At 43.2% G+C, this 11,570-nt stretch overlaps 1 pseudogene; it reads right to left on the bottom strand.

Moving 5' to 3' along the window:
- Positions 1 to 5,891: 5,891 nt before the first annotated feature.
- LOC144294949 (copine-1 pseudogene) lies at positions 5,892 to 7,687 on the bottom strand (annotated as a pseudogene).
- Between the last annotated feature and the right edge of the window lie 3,883 nt (positions 7,688 to 11,570).

The following is an 11,570-nucleotide window of genomic DNA, read 5'->3' as shown; positions in this document are numbered from 1 at the left end:
CACGAGCTCTGCAAGAACTCCCAACAAATAAGACCTTTCATAGTAAATGGTGAAATAGAACAATAGGAAAGGGCAGCTTAATAGCTACTCTACTGAAATATATGGAGGATTCTCGTTAGGAAAATATTGGGGGAAATGTCTGCATTGTGCTGAGAATAAGAAAAAAATGGTCTTAACTTTAACAATGATGTCAAGAATGACACTCAGAAGGATGTAATAAAATATTTTCTGTGTAAGCCTCTGAATAATGCAGTCCTTTTCTTTTCTTTCTTTTTTTTTTTTAATTTGAGAGAGAGAGAGAGCATGAGCAGGGTGGGGAGAGGAAGGGAGAAGCAGACTCCTCACTGAGCAGGGAGCCCAATGTGGGCCTTAACCCCGGGACCCCAGGATCATGATCTGAGCCGAAGACAGATGCCTAACTGACTGAGCCACCCAGGAACCCCTGATGCAGTTTTTTTTTTCTTGAGATTAGTGTTAAACTGGGCCCATAGGGGCTGTACCTTAGCCCTACAATTACCTCTCTCTATGATGCATGTGCTAGACTGTGAGCACCATGACAGCAGGTGCACTGTTTCCACTGTTTCTATGATTGTCATCACTGCACCCCCAGGATCAAGCACAATACCTGGCCCGCAATAGGCCTTCACTGAGCTTTTGATTAAAGAAAGGATGGATAGATTTGATTACCAAGTCCTAAGAGTATTGCATACCTTATTTTTAATTTATGAAAGTAAAGAAATAGCCAAAAAGAAAACCACCAATCTCCCCACATAATATACAGTTTGGCAAATAAAGAACCTTGGATCATAGTGAAGAGCTGCAAGGAGGCAATCACTGGAAACTGTGTAGACTTGGAAAAGGACCAGAAATGTCTAGGCAGATCCTAAGTTCAGCCTGTATAAGATTAGAGCCATAAATTGAGTATGTTTATCATTCAAATGAACAACAAATGGAAACATGAGATAAGCTGACATTCAAGCTCACTAAACTTTGTGTTCACAGAATGAACACTTTGCAAATGGCCCCAAGGTTACAATTCTTTTAAATTTTTCACATTAGTCTTCTAAGATGTGGTGGGCCTGAAATACCACAATGGTGTGATGATTGTGCCAAAAAGCAAGCAACGTAAATACTCAGGAAAGGAGAACAGTACCTTTTTTTCCTCCCTGGTTGCAGGTTTCAAAGGACCAGCCATTTTTAAATATGTAAAAACTTGGAAAGGAAGTTTTCTAAAAAGCAAGGAAGAAGTTGGTAGAAAGAAAAGCAAAAGTGGAAAATGATATAATGCTTGGAAAAAGAAGGAAAAAGGATCAAGGACAAGCAAAGGAAAAGAAAGAAAGTACAAGTACAACTTGGGATTCTGGGACCTTACAGGTATAAGGGGAGGACCTCTGAAGCTCTACCTGCCAAAATACTGAAAACAGGGATCCCTGGGTGGCGCAGTGGTTTGGCGCCTGCCTTTGGCCCAGGGCGCGATCCTGGAGACCCGGGATCGAATCCCACGTCGGGCTCCCGGTGCATGGAGCCTGCTTCTCCCTCTGCCTGTGTGTCTCTGCCTCTCTCTCTCTCTCTCTGACTATCATAAATAAATAAAAATTAAAAAAAAAAAACTTAAAAAAAAAAACAAAAACAAAAACAAAATACTGAAAACATAACCACACGGTGGATCATGGTCCACATGAGTGATGAGTAAATTCTTACTTCTTTCAACCTCAGGCTCTTAACTTTAGTAATTAAAGCAATTATCCATCAAACTAGTTATCAAACAGATTCTGAGAGAATTAGCATCTCATTTTCCAGCCTCTGGTTATTCTATAAGAAGATGAATTCTGGAAACACCTTTGGGATTAAGTCCTTTCAAATGCACACAGAGCAAAGGATCTTGGTATAAAGACAGAGCAAAGTCCTGTGGTACTGTCTTCTAGGTGTAATCACTTAGAACAGGCCTCAGGAAAATATTCAAAGTGGTGAGGTTTCTATGTACCTCTTTGAGACTTCCCTCCCACCTCCTGGCAAGTTATAATGATTTCTATTTGCATAGTGCTTTACAGTTCAGTAACATTTTGATATAAATTATCTCATCTCATGCTCACAGATACCCTGAGAAAGGCATCATTACCATTGCCATGCCTATTTTAGAAGAGAGGGTACTGGGGCTCATTCAGTTACTATTTATAGACTAATGACTGTGTGTTGGGCCCAATGGAGACAAAATGATGATCCTTCAAGATGGCCAGCAGAGAACACTAACCACCAGCAAGATTTGACAACACAGCCCAAGCCTATCAGAGCACGTAGAAGGGCCAGGATCCAAAAATGGAAAAGCTTTCTGCAAGAGGTGTTACTTAATTTTTATAGAAGCAGGTTAATAAGGTAACAAGAGCCACAGGAAGAGCATTCTAGGCCCCAACCCATTCTTATTTGACCTCTTAAAGAGGAAATCTGTCAAATCAAATAAATTTCCGACCTTATAACAATGGAGGTACTTGAAACAGGCAATGTGTGGGGAAGTTTAGGCTCAGAGGTATCATCCTCTAATCCCTAGATGGAGTGTACCCCCTTCTAGGAAGCCATACCAGCCTACTGCAGCCTCTTTCCCACAGACAGACATGGAGTAACTCTCCTGGACTCTTCTCCTTAATACGAAAATGAAAATACACATATAGATCACATATACCAGGTGGAAGGTGGACCTTCCGGAAGTGACCACCAGGAAAATGATGTTAGAGCTTTTCAATTACAAAATATAGTCTAATAAATTCAGGCACCATAGAGTAATGACTGACTGTTTGTGGTCAGAGGTTCAAGCCAGAACAACTTTTCCTGCTTCTTCACTCTCCTTGGAAAAGAAGAGGTTGCATCTGAGTCCTCCATATGGCCCCCAAACAGGGGCCCAAAGGTAGCTAACACCACAAGGCAGCAAACAAATCTGCAGCATTTTGTTCCAGCATCTAGACTAGAGACTAGTCCAGCATCTCCAGGGACGTCAGGCATCACCACCACCGCACACCTTTGATTTTTCTCTCAGTAGGACACAATAGAAAATCTAAATTATTCTGAGGAAGAATAAAACATCACTTTTGGTCAAGCTGGTCCTCCTTTTAAAAAACATCTGGGATAGCAAAATGGGTGAGATAAGTGTAAAATAATTTTAAAAGATGCCATTCCTAGAAATAGTGCAGAACTGCTTCCTTATGTGGTCTGCATGGTGGCCAGGGGTCTGCAGGCCGTCCTGGATCCAGGCCTAGGAAGTGACTCAGATGTGGCCAAGCAGCCACGTTGTTAGTGAAATCCTGGGGCTGGATTGGGGAATGGCACCTATTTGATGATGATATAAATTCTGGTCTTGTGCACATATTGTTTTGCAAAATCCAGGCATGAGATCATTTGGCCTGAATGTTTTCTCTGAGGGTTTCTCACAGACAAACACAGTTATCTGAATTGAGTTAGGCCAGGGGAAAGGCATTTTGGGGATTATCTGATTGTGCATGTGGACATTTAAACATTTCTCAGTTGGGCCCCAAACCAAAGGTTTATTTGTTTTCAAGAGGGCCCACAGAGGAAGAGCCCACAGATTTCTTTCTTTCTTTTTTTTTTTTTTTTAAGAATAGCCCACAGATTTCTAATCATACAATCTTTTCCTTCTACTTTATGGAGAGGAACTAAAACACTCTCTCCAAATCATGGAGCAGAAGGCGGAACAGCCACCACTATTCCTCCAGGCAGCATGTATTTGATTAGATTGGTGAGTATTTCTGTTTGGTTTTTGTTTTAGACTTTTCAGAAGAAGCGCCTCTAAGACTGCTCACAGCTCTAAGCAGGATTTACTATCACAAATGAGTGGTCATAAAAACCTGAGTTTTAGATGATTGGCACTGCATCTTTCCAGAAGACAAAGGTCTGACCGATTGCATCACATCGTCCCAGTGTTTCTGACCACTTGCATCAGAATCATTTGCAGAGAAACCAGTTAAATAGAAGATTCCTGTGGTCCTGTCCAGAGATCCTCACCCATCAGGTCTGGGTCACGCCCCAGGAATCTGCAGAGGTCCCTGGTGTCCTGGTACACTTGCGATCACAGAATTTCCAAGTGCTAGATAAAGTGGCCATTCTCTCTCTCCCGTGTCCTTTGCTTGATTTTTGCTCCAAAGAATATTTTAGTATAATATAAAATATTTGTAATATAAAAAATTTTAATTAGAGCTTTCTGAGACTAAAATGTTAGCACTCATCAGAAAGGTAGGGGATATTTGGCCCATTAATAGTTGGAAATACCCCAAAGCAAGAAAGAACCTGAAATCTAGTTGGTTATCAGTTTCTTGAATAGAAAGAGAGAGAAGCGCACGTTCCCTAAAGGGAGACCTACAGAGTAGAGGGGAAAGCAGTGTCCAACCAAGGGGAGGCTTGTGACGGCAGCCACATAGGGTAGATTTTACCTTTTCCTTCATCTGCAAAATGTTCAGAATTAACATCTATAATGAAGAGTCTTGCTTATGAGGGAGGACAGACTCAGACTTGGAAATTGGGTATTCTTTTTTATTTTTCTTAAGATTTTTTTTTTTTTAGTTATTCATTTGAGAGAGAGAGAAAGCCAGCAAGTTCAGAGGGAGAAGGAGAAGCAGACTCCCAGCTGAGGGTAGACCCTGACGTGGGGCTCCATCCCAAGACCCTGGGATTATGACCTGAATGGAAGAAAGATGCTTAACTGACTGAACCACCCAGGTGTCCCAGAAATTAGGCATTCTTAAAGATGAAGATAGGAGTACATTTTTATGAAATTCTGAAAATATAGCTGTGGAAAAAAATATACACTCCAAACTCAGAACTCTACAAATGGGGAATACCCACTGAAGTTTGAAAATGTTTTAAGTGTATATAAAAGCAACAACAGGGATCCCTGGGTGGCGCAGCGGTTTGGCGCCTGCCTTTGGCTCAGGGCGCGATCCTGGAGACCCGGGATCGAATCCCACATCGGGCTCCCGGTGCATGGAGCCTGCTTCTCCCTCTGCCTGTGTCTCTGCCTCTCTCTCTCTCTCTCTCTCTGTGACTATCATAAATAAATAAAAAAAAAAAATTAAAAAAAAAAAAATAAAAGCAACAACAAATAATACAAATGGTGGTAAACTTAAGGCACTTATTATCCCAAGAGCTACTTCAGGTTAGAACTATTTACAGTTCTTTTTTTTTTTTATAGTTCTTATATAAAACATAAACTTAAATATTAGGAAATGTAGAGATTAAAGACCTTCATCAGGTTATTAAGGAAATTAGTGATATTTCAGATGCATGTCCCAAATTTTGAGGTTGATTTTCTTGGACAGCAGTTGAGGTATTCCTGCCATTTTCCTTGTGATCATAGATGAAAATATGATATTACCAGGGTTTTTATGTCCTTAGTTCTTTGGGGATATTCATCTGTTATCTGGCAGCAGCCATATAGCAGGACCTCAACCTCAATTCTATTTCTCCTGCTTACTAGCTGGGAAATGTTGGGCAAATTATTTTACTTCTCTGGTCTTGTCATCTGTTAAATTAAATATGAGTATATGTAATACCTTTCACAGAATTATCATGAGAATGAACTATGGTCCTGTTGGTGAGTGTGACAGCCCAGAAGTAGATGGGAGCTCAGCGAAAGCTTTTGACCCACGGCGTTTCAGGCTGGGTTCTGAGTAAGCCCTGTGTTCTGTATGTCTGGCCACACAGAACACTTTCAGCTTACACAGGAAATACCGGCATATCCATACTAAAAATGTATGGAAAAAATAATGTATGAATCCATTTCCCCATTAGCAAATTCAAAACACAATTCATTGAGTTCTGAGATTTATTTATTTATTTATTTAGTCTTCATTGATCTTTATTAAATGAAGGACTCCAGGGCAAGCAGGAGGGAATCAAGAGCAGCAACAGCAGGAGCAAATATAAAAGTGTAAAATGTAAAGTGCAGCACTGGAGAATGTGTGCAGGATTGAACCACGCTCACTTGGGACACAAGGCTGAGGACTAGCCATAGCCTACCCTCTAACAGAACCTAGACCTGAGGGGCCTGTGCAGGGCTCTTTGCTGGGGGTGGAAGTGGTTTGAATGGGGCCCAACCTTGGGCCTTGAAGTAGGAGACCAGCTGTGTGGGAACTTCTGCAAGCACAGTCTGTGCCAGTGTCTCCCAAGGGGCATTTTGGAAACAGCGGTAGGGCATAAACTGCACTATGTCACAGGCAGCTGCCTCCCCAGAGCGTGTCTGCAGGGGTCCACGGTCAGCATCTAGTTGCTCCATGGCCTTGAAGTCAGCACCACCCACACCCACAATGATCACTGACATGGGCAGGTGGGAGGCACGCACCACAGCCTCACGTGTAGCCTCCACATCTGTCACAGTACCATCAGTCAGCAGCAACAGCACGAAGTATTGCGAGGCTGTCCTCTGATGTGCAGCCTGGGTTGCCAACCTGGCCACGTGGTTGATAATGGGTGCGAAGTTGGTGGGGCCATAGAGGCGAACTTGGGGCAGGGCTTGGCGTAAGCATCTACAATGTGCAGTAGACCTCAGTTACTGGGGTTGAAGTTCAAGGCAAATTCATGGGAGACCTGCCAATCAGGAGGTACCTGGGCCCCAAATCCAAATGCTGGGAACAGCTTCTCCGAGTCATAGTCCTGGATCACGCTGCCCACACTCCACAGTGCTATCAGGTATTCATTGACCCCTATTGGGCTCAGGTAGTGCAGAGAGTCTGGGGAGGAAGGGTCTCCATTAGAGCCTGTGAAGTCCATGCCTACAGTGAAGTTGATTTGACAGCCTCCCATCACATAGTCCAGGAATGAATATTGTGTTTCTACCTGGCAAATCTTGACAAGAACAGCCCCAGAGTTCTTGTAGCTTTTCTTTTTCTGCTGTTTCTCAGGGTGGATGCATTCAAACTCAGCCGGGGCTGCTTGCAGTTGGGCCAAGCTGGTGTAGAAGGTACCAATGAGATCGTGTGAACCATCACTGTCATAATCGGAGCATCGCACCTGGATGGGTGTGCTGGGGTCTCCCCCACGGAAGTGCTGAAGGGGAACAGAGAAGTGCTTCCATGTAGGGTTCAAGTTGTTCTTGATTACCGCAGATCTGTAGGCCAGGTGCCATTTCCCATCACCCTGATGGAAGAACTCCAAGAATGGATCTGATTTCCCCAGGAAGTCCTTCTTATCTAGATTTCTGGCCTCCACCTCCATGGTCACTACATGACTATCCTTCATCTCTTGAGCAGATACTGTGATGGTCCCCCGCCCAGCAGGTTTTCCAGGCTTCAGCATCAAGGGTAGAATTATTATGTGGCTGGACACAATCTGTCCTAGGGAACACTCAGCCCCTCCTAGGAAGTCATCATCCCCCAGCTCAGGTGTCTTGTTGTCTATGTCATAGATGCCAAATAGGAGCTTCTGGACTGTTTCAAAGTGGTACTCAAGCTGCAGAGTTTGGGAGAACTCAGGGCTTGAGCAGTTCCGCACTTGCTCAGTTCAGCCAAGCTCAGCCCAGCTGCCCTCTCCCACATCCTGTAAAAGGACACAGAGTGGGTCAGACTTGGAGGTGATGTCCTTGTCAATGAGGTGGTCACAGGAAATGGATAGATGAACCAAGGTCACACAGTGGGCCATCTCTTTCGCTGCTTCACAAAATGGCTGACAGCCGCTCAGCAGCTCCGCATTCCCGAGTTCTGAGTTTTAAAAACAGTTTAGTATAATTGCTCCGACTTTATTTAGTAGACATTTAGTGACTTATTAAATGAGAAATACTAAGGGCATAGATTTGAGAATCCACATCAACTAGACAAGTCTGAGAGTCGAAGTTTTCCTCCTCTATCTTCTCTTCCTGTGGATAGTGGAGGTGGAATTGGACTTCTTCCATAAGGTAGGACCAAACTCCAGAAGTCCAGATCTTAGGAAGAGACATGACTTACAAGCTTAGGCTGAGTGCCTGGCAGTGCTTATGGCATGGAAGGCATAATTCATTCTATTCCATTCTGAATCCCTCTGTTCCAAATGCAACATTGTGCTTTATATTCTATTCCCCCACATGGTTCCAGTAGAGAACTAAATAATTTATTTATATTTCTATTACAATTTTCCTGGTGCTGTCAAAAATGCCATGGTGCAAATGGCTTTTTTCATTTGATTAATAGGATTTCCAAAAGGATTCCAAGTGACATATTCAAACTCAAGTGTTTACCCAACTAAGCGACTGGACACCGATGTCTGTGTGCATACAGAGACTATTCTCCTTAGCTACCGAAATACTGGGGAGCTTTTGAGGTAATGGCAACATTTGGCATCTCGATAGTTGCAGTGGTATGTGAGTTTATACATTTGCCAAAACTCATCCAACATTCTACTTGAAAAGGGTGGTTTTATTGTGTGTAAATTACACATTAGTTACTCTTACTTAAACACAAATTGAGCATTAAAAATAGGCCCCACTCTACCCCTGCTGCTTTCCAAAATTATTTGATTATGGGCTGTTATCACAGCAGGGTTACAGTGAGGCCATCATGGCACTTTGTTCACTCATAAACCAGCAGTTGGCTTTCAACTCCCCTCATCTCTTCAGAAGAATACTGACAACTCTCTTAATTTCTCCTCTTCTCAAATATTCTATGCACTCTCCTCAAGGAAGAGCCAGGGCTGCCATCCAAATCCAAAGCTGTCTGCTGAAGACAACTCTTACTTGGGGGAGGTGAGTCTTTTAGTCTATGTAGGCCTTCAACTGATCGGATGAGGCTCACCCATATCAAGGAGAGCAATCTGCTTTACTCAAAGTCCACTGATTTAAATACTAATTTCATCCAAAAACACCCCCACAGAAATATCCAGAACAATGTTGGACCACGTATCTGAGCATCGTGGCCCAGCTAAGTTGACACATAAGTTTAACCATCACAATCTTCTTCTAGCTCTGTTTCTACCCCAAATTTTAAAGACAAGGAATAAAGTTTCAGGCAATGAACTCCTCAAAACAGTGTTTTCCAAACTTGGGTGATGATGAGAATCTCTTGGAGGCTTATAAAAACTGCATAATCTCTGCACACACACACACACACACGCACACGCACACACACGCGCGCACACACACATACACACACACACACACCCTGTCACCCCACAGATTTTAACTCAGGATCTTGGTTTAAATAAACTCCCTCAGGGATAATGATCAGGAAAATTTGGGCAATGATGCTATAAAATAAACCTACTTGTAACCAAGGAGCCAGGCTACTGTGGAGTTTATAAGGGCATGTGCTCAGTGCGAATCCTGTCCCTTGAAGCTGCTTTAATGGCACACAACAAAGTCTACTTAAGAGCTCCTTCATTAAGTGATTAATCCTGTCCCAGGACTCAGCTGGGTCTCCTCCTGAAGGAACTCCATGTAACTTCAGGGACTGAGGTACTAGACGCTCGCAGATCACACAGGCCCACCTAGGCCCCTTCATGAAGGTGGATGCAGAGTCTTGGCCATTCTCTGGGCAGCAGCTTCTAAACACACACAGAAGGGATTTGGTGTTTGCCCTTTAATGAGGCTAAGCCAGTGTCCCCCAGTGCCATAAGCAGGAAAAGAAGCTGGAAAGTAGAGGGAGAAGTGCACTTAATACCCTTAAGACAGATATGGATCTTCTTTTCCTTTGCTTTTTCTTTTCTTTCTTTCTCTCTCTCTCTCTCTCTCTCTCTCTCTCTCTCTCTCTTTTTTTTTTAAGAAAGCTTTAGCCTGGAGTGGAAAGGACACCAGATAAGTATCTTGAAATAGCTGAAGAGTGCTCATGTGGAAGAGAGGTTTAACTTTTCCCTCTGTGCTCCCAAGAGAAAGAAATAACCTTAGTAGGTGAAAGCTACAGAGAAGGGGTATTGTGGGCCGGACAAAAGGTAAAATAAGTAGAAAGCATGAGGAGTGACAGCCAGATAGCTCTTCACCTGCTGGCCCTGCCACTCACCAGGTGTGGGATCTTGGGCAAGCAGTTAATCTCTCTGAGTTTTCTGAATTGCAAAATGTGAATAATAATAATACTTGAAGGACCGTGGTGAGGATTACATGAGATGTCTTGTAAAAGCTTGTCTTGTAAAGCTCTTAGCAGAGAGCTGGGCCCATAACTGGGGTTAATAAGCCCTAGATGATTGAAATAAGAATAGTTCAAGCTGTGATGGGCAAAGAGGTTGCCTAAAGGAGAAGTAAATGCCCATGACCAGAGGTGTCCAAGCCTGGTCACAACTGTCCTTTCTGGGGAGTGAGGGAGGACAGGGAGTGAGGGGCTCCAAGCACTCTATGAGTGGCTGGATCAGACCACTCTTGAAGTCCTTTTCACCTTGAGCAATTTTACGGTTAATAGAAGAGGTAGAGAGCCCAGTCTTATGCTTGCAAAAAGATTGTTCTTTTGCTTTTAGTGAAAACATTTACTTTCTCCAGGCAGCCAACCCTTATGATTTGGCCTATGATTTGGTTTTTACTGAGAAGTTATGACATTGCACAATGTTTGCTCCTATTCCACCCTTAATACCAAAACTTGGAATATGAATCACAAAACAAACTGATGGCAGAGTACATTCCAAAACAGCAAGGAGAACAACTGGACCAGAGTCTTGACTGCCATCCGCAATGCACAAAGCACACTGTGTTTCATCCAGGACAGTTAAGGAACAGCATTATCAAAGGGCCGTGAGAGGCTGCGGTGCCTATTAAATATAGGAACTGGAACTGCAGTTTTCCCTAAATGTGCTATAAGGATGTTCACAAGAATTGGAATAAAGGGGGATCCCTGGGTGGCTCAGCGGTTTGGCGCCTGCCTTCGACCCAGGGTGTGATCCTGGAGTCCTGGGATCAAATCCCACATCAGGTTCCCTGCATGGAGCCTGCTTCTCCCTCTGCCTGTGTCTCTGCCTCTCTCTCTCTCTCTCTCTCTGTGTGTGTGTGTGTGTATGTGTCTCTCATGAATAAGTAAATAAAATCTTTTAAAAAAATGGGAATAAAGGTGAGAAATGTAAAACTCCCTTTCCCCTTCTTTCTCTCCCCCACCCAGCAGGCAGCTACCTCCTTCTCACACCCCCTAGTTCTCACACACCTAAGTTTATTCTCTGGAAGTTTGAGCATAAGAGCATCCTCATTCTAAGATATCAGCAGATCTTAGGAGAGGATGGGTGGAAGATGGTCTATTGAAAACAGGGAGGTTAAGTAAAAATTTGCCTACTAAATGGAGAGTTCCTCAGCCCCTTTACCTCCTGGCTTTCAAAACAAGAGTAGCCAGGATAGTAGCACATGGACAGAAGACGAGAGTCTTTTTCTTTGAAAAAAAAAACAAAGATTCCAAAAAAAGTTCTACAGATCCTGACCTTCTAGGACTCCCAATTAAAAGGCTGGCTTACCACTTGATCCCCTTAAAGGAGAGCCTATCACTTGTATATCTTTTAATATGTTTTATGTATAATATCTTGCTGTTGGATTTGTTCTTTCAACTAGGGGTCACCAGATATTTGAGGAAAACCCCCAGCTTGTAGGACAGAGAACATAACATACAAGAAGGGGGAAAAATAGAATGTGAAGGGAATCC

The sequence above is a fragment of the Canis aureus genome, chromosome 2 (assembly GCF_053574225.1).
Source record: "Canis aureus isolate CA01 chromosome 2, VMU_Caureus_v.1.0, whole genome shotgun sequence".
NCBI lineage: Eukaryota > Metazoa > Chordata > Mammalia > Carnivora > Canidae > Canis > Canis aureus.
Note: the sequence above shows the minus strand (reverse complement) of the source record. Positions and strands in the feature narration are given on the sequence as shown.